General features: G+C 36.2%; 2 pseudogenes; one reads left to right on the top strand and one right to left on the bottom strand.

The window, feature by feature from the left end:
- The first annotated feature begins 491 nt into the window (after positions 1-491).
- LOC117208085 lies at positions 492-2,627 on the top strand (annotated as a pseudogene).
- A 940-nt stretch (positions 2,628-3,567) lies between these two features.
- LOC117208086 lies at positions 3,568-11,565 on the bottom strand (annotated as a pseudogene).
- Positions 11,566-18,728: the final 7,163 nt, after the last annotated feature.

Here is an 18,728-nt window from a genome sequence, read left to right as displayed (position 1 = left end):
AGTTAACTAGTTAAGTTCTTCAAACAGACAAACAGTCTTTATCCTAACAGTCCCTAAATCTCTAACACCTACTGCGGGAAGATACGGGAAATCTGTTTTCCTCAAGGACGACGCTTCCCGCTAGCAACTTTCTCTTGAGGACGGTTAGCATCCTTCTTCAACCATCAATATAGAAATTAACCAATTAACAGCGACGTTCATTTCCCTCACTTTCCTAAGGAAAACTTTCCTTAACGAATCCGATTATCTCGTACCCTTAGTCACACCTCCGCAGCGTCATCGTCACAGAAGGACAGTTCCTCTACGTTCCTTGAGTAGTCATCATCTTAATTTATATCGCGCACTTTGCTCAATCGCCACCTTAACTCATCGTCTATCAGTTGTAACCGAGAATTGCGAATCGTCAAGTGTAATCGCGAGTTCTACGCAAAGTGTCGAAAGAGAGAATTGTTAATAAATATACTGTTTAAATATCTCCGAGTGTTTTTTTTTTTGGCATCTATTACGTCCTACACACTTCAAATTCACAAGACATGATCCGTTAATTTCGTGATTTCCTGTGTCTTCTACGTGACACTATCTTCCATTATTGTGTGGAAGAGAAATCGGATGATATTAATAACTTAAAAAGAAAGAAACAAAATCAAGAGAACATGGTAGTCGCCAAAAGAATAACAATTGAAAAGTTACAAGAAGTACCAAAGATAAAAAACGAAACAGAGAAAAACGAACGTGTGTTGAACGAACAGGAGAAGAAAAGATTAAACTGAAATATACCAAACCTTCCAAACAAGATTTGAGATATGCGCTTAACAATGTTAATAATGGTGACGATAACGAGCGGAAGCCAAGGATATTTGCGTATGGATTTTACTGGGATAACAACCCTGATTTAACTCTCCTCCAGCCTAAAGAGTCATCTAGCGATTGTGAAGAAAAGCCAAAACTGAGAAATAAGAAATTAAGTGCCGCTGAACGTTGAGAACAGAAAACACAGAAGGAACGTGAAGTTCGTCAAAGAGAAGAAGCGCTCGTCAATAACCAGTTATCAAATTCTGTAGATCAGTTCGACAGATTAGTTTTAGCTAATCCAGACAGTTCAATAGTATGGCTACAGTATACGGCATACCGTTTACAAGCAACAGAAATAGAGAAAGTAAGAACAGTCGCGACAAGAGCGGTGTAAACGACTAATTTCAGGGAACAGAAGGAAAAATTAAACGTTTGGAAGGCTTAGTTGAATTTAGAATCGAAATTTGGAATTCCTGACTCATTAAATGATGTTTCTCAAGAGGCAGTGAGGTCTAACGGTTCACTGAAAATATACAGTCACATGTTGGCTGTTCGTGTCGTGGCTGGCAGGCAGATGGAATTAGAAAAAACAATTAATACCATGATTGGGAAGTTTAAACATATTCCCGAGACATGATTTAATAGTGGAGAAGGATTATTAAAAATCGAGGCACATTATGCAGAGAGCATTGCAATCTTTCCCAGTATCCGAACGTAACAAGTACTTTCTCCAGGACACCCCCAAAATTTCATTTATGAAGTAAGCACACTATGAAATTAGAAATATCAACCCTTTTTGGTTATTATTATCGCACAACTTGTCTTTTACATAGTATTTCTTTTCGAAAGCAAATCTTACCATGCAAATAGGCGCAATAATTTATTCTGTGGAACTTAATGAAATATATCGTTTTATTTTAGAATGAACAGTATAAGACAGATCTATCTTCAAAATTCTTCAACAGTCTCTGATTTTTTTGCTTCACAAGCTGCAGGCAACTGATCCTAAACCAGATGGAGGAATCAGCTACACCGGGGCAATAAGCAACGAGGCAACCCACGCGCGACTACATCACGAATCAAGAACATTATATCCAGAGATGAATAAACCATAGACCTATGGTACGATCCATATTTTTATGTCCATAGTCTATGACTACATTTATGAAGAAGTAGACGGTGACCGCGCGGATTTTGATTTAGCTTCTCAATTTTGGCTACTAACTATTAAAAATTTCTAGTTCGTCCAAAAATTCAAATCGTGTCTCTCTTCAAATTGATCGATGATACACTTCATACAGAGCATCACATAAATGAATCGGTAGAGATCTCGAGTCGAAACAATATAAATCTACATTATTTAATGTCTTCATGATGCAGCATGGATTACCTTAAAAAATATGTTTAAGAAGATAGACGCAAAACATAATAACCACGAACGGGAAGTACAAAAACGAAGACTTCTTGGACAAGGGTATTTACCTGGGTACATACAAAACCAAATTGTACAATTTCAGGCACAATTCAAATGTCGCCGAGACCTCTGAAGAAGTCAATAGTGCGGACGTGGTTGTAACGATCGATTAGCTAAAACTACTGCTGCACAATGGAGCAGTTGCGTCCCAAACGTACTAAAAGATTTTTGATTAGACATATTCCTGTTTTTGTCATTACAGAATAATCAATAAAAAGGACGCACTTGAGATCAGAGAAATTGTAAATATGTCAATTTATTATTACTTTTTTCATTTTTATCTGTATCAATATTAATAGTATTTTGTATATGTGGTAGAAAACTTTACATAACTGGACTGTTTTAGGTATTGTGTAATTAAGGTTGTATTTTCAATCAATCGCGGGGAGACGTAATCGCGCGGAAACACATCAGCGGGAGTCGTAAATTCCCGTTACGATTATAATAATCGACGTCGCGAATAGATCGATCTCCTGATTTCCGTTAAGATAATAGAGGTGGTTGAGGTGATATAGCGCTGCGATTAACAGGATTATAAACTATATATTTTCAACAAATTGATACAACGAACTTACGCCGTTGCGTATGATATATGTCGTAGACGACGATTTGGCGTATGAAGATGCGATACACATGCACAGTATTCTTTGGTAATACAGCAAGGCCCTTACAGTTGAGTTTCTTGTTGTAGTTGACGTAGCAATAGAGGAGACTGATGTTCCGATCTCATGCAATTACGGAGGAAAGCTCGGTGTGGGTGTGTTTTCTTGAACGAAGAAAGCGGATTCGTTTCTCACACTTTTCGTTAATAAGGTGAGAGTAACGATATGTGATGCCTATTGGTTTCAGTCATGTTAATGAGTGGTGAGAGGAGACGGAAACCTCCTACCAACCTTGCTAGGGGGTGTCATTGTTTACAAAAAATCCGGAAAAAGCCGGATTTTCCGTTAGATAAATATCCACTTTTTCCGTTAGGTCACTGCCCGCAGTCTCCGTAATTTTTAAGAGCGCCTAATAAGCCTAAGGACCTTTCCAATAACCCTCTATAAACCGAAAACCTTTCTAGGCTTAAAAAGTCCTCCAGGACAAAAGGATTAACTTAAAACATGTGTTAAAATAATGACGTTAAAAAGTTAAAGTTTTATGGTGGGGCCTTAGATTTATTGAGGGCCTGTTTAATGGTGCTTGGGTTTTGACGGTCCGACAATGAAGGACGTCGCACGGATCATTTGCGCCACGTAACATAGGTTTTGCTCACGTGATGTAATGAAATATGTGTCAAAATGTTTTATTATTTTTAATCATTTTGTACACTGCTTCTCTACATATTCTACAGCCATTTCTTGAACACGAGTCATGTCTTCCTCAGTACCATGCTGCTCTTCAAAATTTTTTTTATTATTTATTTATTTAAATTTTTACAATTTGTCCAGTAGGACATTTGGTAAAATATTATAGCGGTATACTAATATAACATGTGGGTGGCTACCCCCAGCGGGGTACCATTATCGTGTTTGTTAGGTTATGTCCTTGTGAGATCTGTTAGGTGTTTCCTTTTTAATCTTCTTTTTATGCTTGATGTGTCGACCGTTTCCGCTGCCAGCCGGTTTGGGTGCGTTGTATTTGTTTGGGTATTCTTTCTCTGTACCTTCTTGCACTTCTGTTAATCTCCTCCTTGACCATTGGTATTCCCAGGTCTTTCCGAATGTTCTCGTTTCTAACGTACCATGGCGCGTTTACTATTGTTCTGAGTATTTTAGATTGCGTTGCCTCTATTTTGGTTATATGGCTCATTGCTGCTGTTCCCCATAGTGCTATTCCGTACGTCCAGATTGATTTTATGACCATTTTATATATTTTTAGTTTGTTTTCTATGCTTAGTTTGGATTTTCGACTTGTTAGCCAGTACATTTGTCTCCTTGCCATCTGTATTTTGTCTGTTGTTGCTTTAATATGCTGTTTCCATGTGAGTCGTGTATCTAAGTGGAGTCTTAAGTATTTGACTTGCCTTGTTTGTATTATGTGTGTGCCATTTAGTACAATGTTTGGTGGTTTCTGTTTTCGCAGTGTGAATGTAATATGGTTGCATTTATCGGGGTTTGCTTTTATTTGTTTATCTTGCAGCCACTTTTCTATTTTTGTGATATGTTCTTGTAGTAATTTGACTGCTGTTTCTGGGTTAGTGTGCCTGACTAGTACAGCTGTGTCGTCCGTGAGTGTCAGTATTTTGCTATTGGTAGTTGTTGGTATGTTTTGTGTATAGTATTGATCCTAAGACGCTTCCTCGCGGAACCCCTGCCTTTATGTCTTTAACTTCAGAGTATGTGCCCTTGATTTTTATTACGAAGGTTCTGCTGCTTAAGTAAGATTTTATTAATTGGTATATTTGCTCCGGAAATTGTTTCCTGATTGTTTGTAGTAGGCTTTCGTGGTTTATTTTGTCAAATGCTTTATCTATGTCCATAGAGAGGGCTGTACAGTATTGTTTGTTTTCTAATGCTAGTATTATTTCTTTAATGAGCCTGTGCATTTGCTCTATAGTGGAGTGTATGTTTCTGAATCGAAATTGGTGATCTGGTATTAATTTTTCCTTCTATATTATTGGTTTTATGCGGTTGCATATTATTTCCTCTGGTATTTTGGAAAACACAGGAAGTAATGATATTGGTCTGTAAGATGCAGTTTGGTGTGGTTCTTTGCCTGGTTTAGGTAACATTATGTCCTGTGCTAGTTTCCACAGTTTAGGAAAGTATTGGATTCTTAGTATTTGACTTGCCTTGTTTGTATTATGTGTGTGCCATTTAGTACAATGTTTGGTGGTTTCTGTTTTCGCAGTGTGAATGTAATATGGTTGCATTTATCGGGGTTTGCTTTAATTTGTTTTGCTTGAAGCCACTTTTCTATTTTTGCGATATGTTCTTGTAGTAGTGTAACTGCTGTTGCAGGGTTAGTGTGCCTGACTAGTACAGCTGTGTCATCCGCGAATGTCAGTATTTTGCTATTGTTAGTTGTTGGTATGTTGGCCGTGTATGATGTGTATAAAATTGGTCCTAGGACGCTTCCTTGCGGAACTCCTGCCTTGATTTCTTTAACTTCAGAGTATGTGTCTTTGATTTTTACTATGAAGCTTCTTAAGTATGATTTGATTAATTGGTATCTCTGCTCCGGGAACTGTTTCCTGATTGATTGAAGTAGGCTAGTGTGGTTTATTTTATCGAATGTTTTTTCGATATCCATAAAGAGTGCCGTGCAGTATTGTTTTGTTTCCAGCGCCTGTAAGATTTCATTGACGAGTCTGTGCGCTGGTTCTATTGTGGAGTGTTTGTTTCTGAATCCGAATTGGTGATCCGGTATTAGCTGATTCTTCTCTATTATGGGGTTTATCCCCAAATAGTAAACTATTTTCTCTAGTATCTTAGAGAACATCGGAAGTAGTGAGATTGGTCGGTAGGATTTGATTTCGTGTGGGTCCTTGCCTGGTTTGGGTATCATTATGATTTGTGCCAGTTTCCAAGTTTTTGAAAAGTATTGTATTCTTAGTATTGCGTTAACTATTATTGTGATTTGTCTTATTGCTTTTGGCGGAAGGTTTTTTAAGATTTTGCCTTTAATTAGGTCGATTCCTGGTGCTTAATTATTTTTTGTTTTCTCAATTATGTTTCTGATTTCTTGTGCTGTTGCTTTGGGTATGGTGTAGTGATTGTCAGTTGGTGTACTAGTAGTTAGCGCGTCCTCGTCCGTATGGCTATTGTGGTTGCTGTTGTTGATATTGTGTGGGGTGAATGTGTTGCATAGGTGGTTGGAAAATTCTTCAGCTTGCTCTTCGTTGCTTCTTGCCCATTCTTCTGGTTGCTGGTACCAGTTTTATTGTCTTCTTTATTTTTTTTGTGGCTTTCCATAGGGAGTAGTTGTAGTTCTCGTGAGCAGATAGTGACTCGATGAACTTTGTGAACTCGTTGTTATTGTGCTCTTTTATTTTGTCTTTTATTTCTTTTGTGAGTTTGTTTAGGTGTTTTTTGTTTTCTTTTGTTCTTTGTTTTTGCCATTTTGCTTTCGCTTTTCTTTTTTCTCTAATTTTTTCGAGGATGTCTAGTGGAACTGTTTTTGTTTGTCTGTTGGTTGTTTCAGGTATAGTGGTTGCCCTTGCTGCTTCTTGGATAGTTTCTGTGAATGTTGTTACTGCTTGATCGATGTGTTCAGGTGTTTTCAGTGGGATGTTGCAGCTGATTTTGCTCTCTATTATTTCTTTGAATATTTGCCATTTGGTGGTTTTATTGCATAGCTTCTCTGTGCTGCTGTAAAGTATTGGTTTGTTTCTGTATTCAATTATTATGGGCGTATGGTCGGAGGTAAGCTCGAGGCTGGGTGCTATGTTTAGTTTATTTGCGTTTAGTCCCTTTGTAACTGCAAAGTCTAGCAGGTCAGGTATTTTGCTCAGGTCTGTCGGCCAGTATGTCGGTCTTCCTGTGGATAATATACTGAGGTTATTGTTTCTAATGTATTTTTCCAAGGTTCTACCTCGAGGTGTAGTGATTCTTGATCCCCATAGTGTGTGCTTTGAATTGTAGTCTCCCGCTGCAATATACTTGTCACCTAAGTGTCGAAAGTACTCTTCCCACATTTGCGTTGTAGTTTTGTGTCGCGGCGGTACGTATACTGCTGACAACTGCAGTTGGTTGCTGTTAGTCTGTACGGTAACGGTGGTTGCTTGTATATGTTCCTTACTGACCTGACTGTGTAGGTGATGTTTAATGTTTTTTATTACTACTGCCATCCCTCCGTGTGCTTTCCCTGGAGGATGCTTGGTGTCGCATATGGTGTAGTGCGGTATTTTTATATAGCTTTTCATTGTGAGGTGTGTTTCTGAAACGAGTAGTATATCGATGTTGTTGCTATACAGGAATGTTTTAGTTTCTAGGGCCCTTTGTTGTAGGCCGTTAGAGTTCCAGGTTGCTATTTTAAGCGTGTCTATTTTTATTTTTTGCTCATCACGTTAGTAAGTAATTGTAACATGTCTGTTATCTGCTGTGTTTGCTGTCTGAGGAGTTCGTTTTGTTCGCTTATCATTTTTGTGAGTATTTCGGTGTTTTTTATGGAATGTTTTATTAACTCTTTGATTTCTGTAGCGTCGTTGCTGTGGTTGTTCTATTCTTGATTATCTAGGGGTGACGACCGGTTGACTATTTGCGCGTAGCTTCGGTTTTTGACGGTATTGGTGTTAGTGTGGTTATTGTTCATTACATGCTGTGTATTTGGTGCTGACATAGATTCTGTGTTGTCTTGTTGCGTGTGGAAATTGTTGTGTGTCCTGTTTCGAATCGGCGGGAAGAGTTTGCTTTGTAGTTGTTTTCTGACTACGCAGCCTTTGTAGCTGGCTTGTGTTCGCCGGGCTTCTGTTGCAGTAGTTTTTTGTGTGTCCGTATTGTTGACACCGCATGCATTGTGGTATATCTTTTCTATGTCTGGGTGGCTCGACTGTGATTATTGTGTTTGAGATTTTTTTAATTTCAAATTTTTCTTTGTTGTTGCTTTTCGGTTCTAACTCTATTAGGAATAGCGGTAGTGGTTGCTTAGTGTCAAATCTGGCTAAATTGTTGATCGTTCTTACCTGGTGTCCAATCTTGGCCAATTCCTCGCATATTTTGTTTGTATTTGTTTTGGAGTGTAAACCTCTGATTACTGCTTTGCAGCTCTTGTCGGATTTGGGTTGGTAAGTGTGATACCCAGCGTTTTCTTCCTTTAGCGCTTTAGTTACTTTTCTGTAGGTTTCTGGGGTATTAGTTTGTACTTTTACCTGGTCCAGTTTGAGCTGTTTGATAGTGCAGTTTTCTTTTCCTGCCGTGCTGTTTAGCAGATCAATGAGGGGGTCTATTATTTTTGCGTCTATGTAGATTGGTGGTGGCTTGGGAGTGTGTGTTCTTGGTTTTTCTGTAGGGTCTGTGTCCATCTCTTCTGTCAGTGAGCTGAAGGAGTTTTGTGTAGGAATTTCTTGTAGCCATTGTTGACTTTCTGTTTCTGTGGTCCTCCTATCGTTTGTGTTTGTGTTTATTTTTCTTTTTTTGCTGGGAGTTACAGTTCTCCAACTTTCGTTATGTTGTGGTAGGTCCTTGTTAATATTGCTCTTTACGTCGTCTTCTTGTATTATTTCCATTTCTATTTCTTTTGTATTTGCGCAGTCCTGTACTTCTCTTGTTTTAATTGGGCTCTGTTGGTCTACTGCCCTGCTTATAGTGTATGTTTCTCCTTTGTTTAGTATTCTTATTGATGGTACTTTTTCCATCCTCGATTGGTTCTGTTGCTCTACTCTTGTCGCACAATGTCTGAGGCACTATGTTTTACGTACGCATAGCTCGACTGCTCGGGCAGAACTCGTTCTTCAAAATTGATGAACTTTTTAAAGAGGATCTTTACCTTTCTAGGCGGTAATGCCTGAACAACTGCTCTCTCTAGAACTTTCCTGTAAATACAAATTATTAGAAGATAAATTCTGTATGAAATTAAAAAGACAAAATATAGTTGAAAAAATATTTTTACCTTGCTATATCAGTATCATTAGATTTAACTAAAGAATCAACATAACAAGACCATATATCCACCTGTTTCGGATAAGAACTTAGAATTTGCTCAAACAGAGTTACTGCTCTCTCTTTATTTCTGTAGTGTACATACGTTCAGATGCTGGCAAAGATTGGAATGCTCTCTGCATAATATGCCTCGATTTGTCCCTCAAACCCATTTTTAGCAACCCTTCTCCACAATTAAATCACATCTCGGGAATACAGTTAAATTTTCCAATCATGATATTAATTGTTTTCTCTAGTTCCATCTGCCTGCTAGCCTCGACATGAACAGTCAACATGTGACTGTATACTTTCAGTGAATCGTTAGACTTCACTGCCTCTTGAAAAACATCATTCAGTGCTTTAGGAAATCCGAATTTAGACTCCAAATTCAACCAAGCCTTCCAAACGTTTAATTTTTCCTTCTGTTCCCTGAAATTAATCGTTTTCACCGCTCTTCTTGCAACTGCTCTTGCTTTCTCGATTTCTGTTGTTTGTAAATGATATTCCATATACTGTAACCATATTATTGAACTGTCTAGACTAGCTAAAACTAATCTGTCGAACTGATGTACAGAATTTGGTAACTGGTTATTGGCGAGTGCTTCTTCTCTTTGACGTATTTCACGTTTCTCCTGTCTTTTTTGTTCTCGACGTTCAGCGGCACATAATTTCTTATTTCTCAGATTTGGTTTTTCTTCTACTTCATCTTCACTATCGCAAGATGACTCTTTATCCTGAAGGAGAGTTGAGTCAGCATATTTCAAATCTTCTTCGGAAGCTTTGGTATCTTCCAGTTTAATCTTTTCTTCTCCTGTTTGTTCAACACACATTCTCTTTGAATATTCCTTTTCTAAATCTTTCTCTGGTTTTTCTCTGTTTCGTTTCCCTTTGTTTTTCATGTTTCGTCTTCCCGTAACTTTTCAATTTTTATTTTTTTGGCGAGTGCCACGTACTCTTGATTTTGCTTCTTTCTTTTTAAGTTATTATTATCATCCGATTTCTCTCTCACACAACACTTCTTTTCAAATGCAGATTTTATGACGCTGAGAGGCATAATATCGGATTTTTTGAAATTTAATGAGGTGTAACATTTAATTTTAGAATGAATAGTATAAGGTGTTAGATCTGGCAGTAAACTATTTATGTGACGACGTACAGGTATCGCAGCTAAAGTTCCGTTGCCAATACCTTGAAGGAGCATCAGGATAAACCAATTTGTCACCATTAAGATTCTACCACGTAGCAATTTACCGTCAGGAAATTGTATTTGCTTATTTTGTTTGGCACTTATTTTGGCACTTATGCATTATTAACGATAACGTGGTCGATTGGACAAGCTCGTGTACGTAATTTTTCCATATAATCGTCCCAGAAATTTTGTCCCCTATTTTTTTATTCTCAGAGTAATGATTCTTAGACACTATACCTAGCAAGTTATTCTGCAATTGAACAACCAACCAATCAGGCGTAATTTTTTCAATCTCTCCAGTAACTCTCTGCCCTAATTTGACAGATGCAATGGGTCTGTTTTTGTAATATGAATTCCTTGAAAGTTCTACTAATTTATTAAAATACAGGATCAATGGATTCAATGTATATTTTCTTTAGCGGTAATGTTAGTCTTAATTGTTGTTCTTTCCTGTTAATAGAAAATATTTTTGCCAATAAAATTTGGTTTGTGTGCAGTAGATTAAAATTACTAACGTTACTATGGGACACATATCCAAATGGCGTATATTCTGCAACTGGAAAAATAAGTCTTATACCAGTCTTATACCCATATCCTTGATCGTACAAGGTATACAGTCTCCTATTTTCAGTTTTTCAAAATTCCTGTACCTTCCTTGAGTTGCAAAAGTCCTAGTTAAAATTAAATTAGGTACTGTAGCAAATAGAAGAGCTGAAAGTGTATGACCAGAAACATATTTTGATGCTAGTAGAGCTGCAATCTCCATACAAGGTGACATGTGACCATCTAGTAAAAATCCTGTACTAACAGTTTGTCCTTTATATCTACTGACTCTTAAATATAATCCCTGAGCGGATGATTCTATTATTGTGCCCTCTACTTCTTCACCAATATCGAATGTTGCTTCTTCAACTTTTATGTCTTGATTAGCCACATTTAGAACTACTTTTCCCGAATCTGTGTTCACTGTTTGAATTTTTACCAAAATTGTTTGTCCAGCTGAATAGTTTCAATTTACGTTAGATGTTTCCAGCTCGAGGGCAGTATGTGGAATCCAACCTTTGACATCCCCGAAAAACTTTACCAATATTCCACGCTTATGTATTTGAACGATAGTTGCGTGGTGTTTCGAGTCAATTTTCGCGTCTTGTATGTTTCCTAAAATGGGCAAGTCACTCGTTATTAAAGACCTTTTCAAAGTGAGATATACTTTTTTCGGCCTATATAAAGGAACAAGACTCTTGCTTCTACTTCTTTGTCGACTTTCAGCTTTTGTAAGGGACTTAGATCTTCGTCAGATATATGATCTGGTGGAATTTGAACATTAAATTTACCAAGTTGTACATTAACGAAATCATTCAGTTTATCAATATTTGTAATCTTTACATTTACCACGTCGCCAGGTTTAAATGTTATATAGTAAATGACAACGTACATATTTTATAAACTGGCACATACAATCGTTTAGTGTAATGGTCGGGGTATCTACGTGTACTCTCTAAGTCACAAGTTAAGTAATTGCGAAGGCATATTAAGTTGAGTTATAAGTTTCAATTCCAACGAAGTAAGAACCTAATCCTTCTCATTCGCGCAGGCGAGAGAGCGGGAATCAAAGACTAATGTAAAATAATGCCTAGCATAATGCTAATACCACGTACCATATAGTTGCTGAAACTTTTATGCTTCATACATAGACATAAACATAAATTGTTTCAATATAAATATTAATAATAAATATTAATTGAATGAATATAGATAACAATGACCACTATAGGTTTCATATATGAAGTATTAGACCGAACGAGGTATGAAATATACAAGATATAGTACTCCTTATAACATTTATAATAAAACAATCGTCTGCTCAGATTTAATTTTTTCAATTTATAAAAATATGAATTTACACAAACACTCGCACTTTACTTATCATTACTTCCACAACAACGTTCTCTTTCTAAAGTTCAGATTTTCGTAACTGCAGATAAACGTGACACCCACATAGGCACGCATCATTTTTTTGTATTCTGCTACAATAGCACTTGCTACAGTTCTGCTCGTAAAGAAATCTGACAGGCGTGTAATAGACAAAAAATCATTTATCAATAAGAGGAAGCAGTCGCGAGCGAGTCAGTTATAATTCGAGTTTCACGAGTTATTAACGGTAATTAACGGAGTTATACGAGTTATCGAGTCATATGCGAGCAATCATACACTGTTTTTACGAATACGTTTGTACGAGCGTCTCTCGACAGTACTTATATTTGTCGGAGATGAAAGAACACCGGAGCTTTTGGAATTTTGGATAATCCCGCAACATTATAACCTAGAGTCTACTATAGCTGTAATTAAACAATTGTAGTTGTTCAATCCGATTGTAATTGTTCGAGATTAGTGATAGCGAGCTTTGGCTCGAGGCGACAGTCCGTCGCCTAACGTAGTCGCGGCCAAGGGATGAACGCTTTGTCTAACAAAGGTATGGAGTAATTCTATAGCCCTCCTTAAAAGAAATATTCGTGGCGACACGCGACAGTAAACATTCCAACGGTTTCCGTCCCGTGGCTCGCCACACGCAGACCCTATTCTTCGAGTAAGATGATTGCCAGATGTCGATGCGTCTCCGCAGTACATGTTCGGCTAGCCCGAGGGCCCGTAATAAATCTTAAGGTTTAGTTAACTAAAGTCCTTCAAACAGACAAACAGTCTTTGTCCCAGCTACGGGAAGATAGGGGAGACATATTTTTTAACGAACGGCGTCTCCCACTAGCAACTTTCCCTCGAGGGCGGCTAGCATCTTTTTCTAACCACCGATATGGAGATTGACCAATTAGCAGCAACGTCAATTTCCCTTACTTCCTAAACGAAGGCTTTCCTCGACGAATCCGATGATCTCGTGTCCTTAGACACACCCCAGTATAGTTTTCCTCTGTGGAATAATCGGGACGGGACGCGCATTCTTTGACGCGCTCCCGTCGACTAAAGAGTAACGTCTTTACGCTCAGCAATTATCGTTTACGAGTCAGACTTAGATTCAGCGAGAACGCCTATCTGTCATCCCGTTGACCGCGGATTCGTTATTGAACCTGAGATCACTGCCACTCGTGTCGCGAACGTCTCACCGCCGTGATAGATTGTCAAACCTGTGTTATTCATACCTGTGTCAATAAATCGTATCTTCGTTACACCGCAACGATGGCTACCTTCAACGAAGACTCCTCAAACACCGACAACCCTATCCCCCCTGCTTCTCCGACATATAATTAATTAAAAAGGGGGAAATATAATTCTGTAATATCGTAGAATAGCTTTGATTGAAGATCGGCTGAAATTAGAAAACACCGTGTACGTCGTCTTTTTGTAGTTTGTTTACATCCAAGAGCGCCTAGTAACAGTGACGCGAGAAAAGATAAACAGCGTCAAAACAGAAGTACGGTTTCATATTTCAAGGAGTGGCAATCGAGAGGCCAGAGCATGTGAGCCAGAAAGTGTGTGCGTGTGCGTGTGCGTGTGCGTGTGCGTGTGCGTGTGCGTGTGTGCGTGTGTGTGTGTGTGTGAGAGGACGAGAGCAAGAGCGAGCACGACCGAGCAGGAATGCATTGGCGAGGGTCAGAGTTGATCGAGACGTCGAAGCATAGAGTCGTTAGAATTGTCGAGTGTTAGAGTTGCTAGTGAGAGAGAGAGAGAGAGAGAGAGAGAGAGTTACCAAATATAAAAAATACGAGCGTTGCATTTAGTTTTCCTGTTAATCAAACATCGTTTCTCTGTCTAACTAATATCTGTATTTTCAATCCATTATTAATAAATTATAATTAATCGGACAAAATTACACCTTTAATATATTCCGATATTACATTACCGTGATGTAATATTTATCATGCTTATTTTGTACGTAAAACGAATCGTTGGAATATTCCCGAAGCTAACGAAGCATTTCCCAAAAGTTAAACCGAAGAAATTAACGCGAATAGTTAAGTGAAACTTTTCCATTAACTTGCTGACCAACCGGCAAATAAAAAATCATAAAAATTGTTTCAATGTGTTGAGGTCACGCATAACTTCTTTTTTCATTGACGATTACCAAACAGGTAAAATTTCGAAATTGGACGAAGGCCACGTGACCAGATCGTATTGGAATTTGAAGTGCATGGAAAAAGACAACTCGAAGTACAAACCTTGAGCTGTACTACTCGAAGTACAAACGTGAACTAATGGATGCAGAAAAGCAATTAACGCCAAACATCCGAACAGCATCTTGGAGCCCGTCATTGTTCTGAAATAAAAGAAGTGACGAACTAAAAAGACGCAGGACTAATAATAATAAAGGAAACTTAGTTCGTATTATAAATTGAATTTACATCAGAAAAGAAGCACGATCAAGCGAAACAGATCGTAGAAATGACAAATATCATCGATATACGTTTCAGTGTAATTTCACTTTTGAAAATTATTTAGTTTAATACGATCGTATTCATCGCTCTGAAACTTTCATTGTGCTGCAATTTGTGCTGCGTCTTTTTAATTTCTCTATCTTTCTGTGTTTTCGGAAAAATTACTTGAAAGATTAAGAATTGCTTGCCTTATTTTATTTTCGATTAGTTAGGATTTGATTATTCCAGGTAAGCTTTATTATTTATAACAGGTTTTATCACTTGTTTATTATTTAGGAGTTTGTTATTTTAGGATTAGTACCTTTTAGGATTTCTTATCCTTCGAGTTTCTGTTTCAGATATCTAGGTCTATTTCAAGATGTTTTATTACATTAGGATTATTTATTCGATTAAGATAATTTAAGAGTTTCACAATGTACAAAGAAATAATCGCGTGAAATTTAGATTTATGCTTTAAACGTATTAAACACGCGGTAATTTCAATTTCTATAGCCTCGAACGTGTTCTGATTAGTTGTGTCATTGTCTGTGACATTGAAATCACAAAAATCCATTGCAAGTGTGCTGTCATGCAATGTGGATGTAATTGGGTTTTTTGGGTATTTCATGTATCATCTGATTTGTACAGTACTATTTTAACGCAAGGACAGGAAAGTTATTATATATTTCCCGTCCATTATTTGAATCGTTGTGAAGTGTAACGAATTATATTCGATTCGAGGAGATGTTAATGAATTACCCATTTCATATGTAATTACATGGAAATAAAAATCATTGCAAAAATAATTGATCTAATGACAACGGAATTTCCAATATTTTTTTGTTTCGTCACGTCTTTTTCATAATATATCTTTTATAGGTACGTGATTTATTAATCGTTCGAATGGAAATAATTATTCGTATAATATTCAAATGATTCTAGCCATAAAATAAATTAAAACGATACCTGTCAATGATATGCAATCTGCGTATGACGTCAACTTCGATCTATGCTTATACAAGAAATTTTATCAATCAATGACTAGATATACAATAATCAAATATTATAAAATTTCCTGAAAACCTTTAGGTGTTAATATTAAGGTGTTAATATCTGTAGTATCGTGGACGAAAGGCCTGGGAAATATCGGACGAACTATGAACAGTGTCGCGAGAGCCGAGGCGCCGTCGGGCCCATCAATGTGTCATCGGTCTTTTCAAGTGCATAGTTTCGTGGAAAAGACCTACGTGACCCTGGCCACGAGCGTCTGCAGAACACGTGTGCGGTGGGCCTAGGAAAAGGGCAATAGAATGCGACAACAGTTAGTCGAAAAGCAGAGCGCGAGTCGAGAAACAGTGTACGAGTCGAGAAACAGAGTGCGAGTCGAGAAGCCGAGTGCGAGTCGAGCGGAGACGGAGGTTGCGAGTGGCGTTGCCGAGAGAGTGTGGATTGCGCTGTGTTCTGTACGTTTGGTATGAATAGTTCAAGTTAAGCCACAATCGTCTTTTCTGTCTGATTAACATCTCTATTGTCCACTTTTGTAAACATATTACATCACGATATTACATATCTTTAATATTTGCAAGTTATTGTTTAGCGCTAATTAGTTAGAATGTAACAAGTGGTGTACCAGAATTGAGATAATTAAGCCACACGAACAATCTTATTTAGATCTTTTTAATTTTTTAATTCTCTTTTGCTCTAATACTTCGTAAAATTAATCTTCATTAGCTACTACACTTCATAGAATAACAAGAGATAATTTTTCTTATATAACGTTTCATTCATAAAATCTATCATTAAAGTACATCTTCATAAAAATATCATTCCATACTAACGGTATATTTGGTGTCATACGAGATAACAGTTACCAGTGATGACATATGTAACTTTATAAAGATATCTCGTTTTATTATATATTAAAAGAATGTACTCATTGCTGCTATATTTCAGATGAAAAAAAAGGAGGCAATGATTTTACAGTAAAATCGTTCGTTTACAACTGATTCATTTACATTTCATGATAATACTGTGCATTCTGAATATGCTATGATTTGGTTTAAAATAATAAATAGTCCATTCTTGCATACTATTGCTCCAGCTTTACTTGTATTTTCGATATTGGTATAAATAGAAAGACAATTAATGTCGTTCGAGTCTATTTTTGGATCATTTATATTACGTTTAATCCATATAGTTATTATATGAGACATAGTATCGTAAAATTTGGAAGAATAAAACGTTCGTACAGGATGTACATTTTATAAGAACTCCAACAAATCTGCGTGTGCACCTAAAATACAAACTGATAGTGATTGTTCATAAGTTTATATACATTATCTAATGTCAATCGAAGGTATCAATTCTTTTTCTCCATAAGAGTACTTTTTCATTTATATGTGTTCAAAAATACACGTGTTCAACCGTGAAGCATATGTCACCTACAACGAAAAAGAGTTTTCCTATACTTAATATTTCCTTTATATACCTATGAAAGTCTATTCTTCGCGTAGTATGAAATTATGAATAAATCTGGAATATTGTTCAATCTGAAAAGAAAAATAACTTATTGACATCATTCATTGATACGAGATTCAGAATGTTTGTTTTGTCTTGCAGAGAAAGAAGGCAGCCCTTTCTTTTAATGTGAAATAGAAAGCGAAAATTTGAAAACAGATTTTTTGGAAATTTACTTGCAAATATCGTTTTCAATATCGTGATTTTCTTCCCAATGGTACTGTACTTTCAAATTTTCCAGTATCCCTCTAAAAACAAAAAGTCGAACCTCGTTATTATTAACGTAGGCATTATAAGGAAGAGAAGTATTAGAAAGCAGCTCCTTTTTATTATGGATTTCTTTATAATCATGTAAATAAGAAATTCCGGAAATTTTTTCCTCAAGAATTTAATTCTTGTGTTTTGATTGATAATTATTACACTGCATACTAACTTTTCGAATACTGTTCGCGTCTAACAATTTCCTAATAATAACTACTTCAAAATTACATATGTTCTTGCACGAATTCAAAAGTACGTATGATACAATTACAATTGATTCTAAAATAATAATTATTTAAAGATATTAAGATACTAATTAAACGTTTCACTATATTTCAAAATCTGGAACAACAAATTTTTATTTATAAAAAATGAAACTGTGTTTATATATTCTTTGTCATGATGCTATTTCTTATTACCATGTCGACATTTTTTAAAATTCATTTTGTTATCTCTACGCAATATGAAAATTCATATACTGCTTAATATTTTTTACATATTATCCATCCACCGCATGATATCTCCTGAAAAATAAAAATATTAATGTTATATTATTACAATGCTTCTTAAATTTCAATTTTTGACAAATTTGAAATCCAATATATTTTGCACAATTGTTATTTATCAAAAAATTCTAAGTTAGTAACTTTCTTTTCAAATGGCAAATAACATATACTTTGACTTACCTGTAAGTTTTTGTTCCTAATCATCATTTCCTCTTATAGAACATCATTATTGATCTTATAATTACTACCGGTGTCATAGATATTGTAGTGGCTACAACTGAATTAATAGAAAATGATAAATAACTGTGTATAACACTAACACATAACTGTGTATAACAATGACACATAACTTTTACTTACATATCAGTCGATAAGGGATTACTGTGATATCCTGTTGATGTTTCTTAAGGCACTTGATTAGGTGTGATACGGTATCATTCCTTATGGTATACTGTAGATAAGTATTTTAGAAAATGACAAGAATAAATCTAAATTATTCAGAGGTTCCAGTTTCGACTTAGACATAAATACAGGACCATTCGCAAAGAAGAAAGGGTGCGTTTCTACAGCCTCGTTATAGTAACCATGAATACCAATCTCTGAATTACTGGTTACTAAACATAAATATCCTATAAAATTTAATATATTTCTTTAATTTTTAATACATACATGAGTTAGTAGTTCTAAATTATGAATCATCCTACCTGTGATATTACACTTTTCCTTATAATATCATCACTCAAGTGAACAACATTAAGATCATGTAAACCATGTCATCCTATCTTACTGTGAAGATACTTAGTTATGTTATCTAACATTATAAAAATATCATCAAATTCAAGTCCTTTTATTCACATCACATGGCCACGACGATCTGGTTCTTCGTTATATAATGTTCTAAAATTTGTCGTACATATAGGATGTATAAACCGTGATATCAAGGTATCAGTTCTTCCTTCCCAAGGGACAGTTTCATTAAAATTCTGATAGAATTAAAAATTAATTATTAATATTCTAACAATCATATATGTTAAATACATTATAGTCAACGATATATACCTG

The sequence above is a fragment of the Bombus bifarius genome, unplaced genomic scaffold (genome assembly GCF_011952205.1).
Source record: "Bombus bifarius isolate JDL3187 unplaced genomic scaffold, Bbif_JDL3187 scf7180000008055_frag, whole genome shotgun sequence".
Classification (NCBI taxonomy): domain Eukaryota; kingdom Metazoa; phylum Arthropoda; class Insecta; order Hymenoptera; family Apidae; genus Bombus; species Bombus bifarius.
Note: the sequence above shows the minus strand (reverse complement) of the source record. Positions and strands in the feature narration are given on the sequence as shown.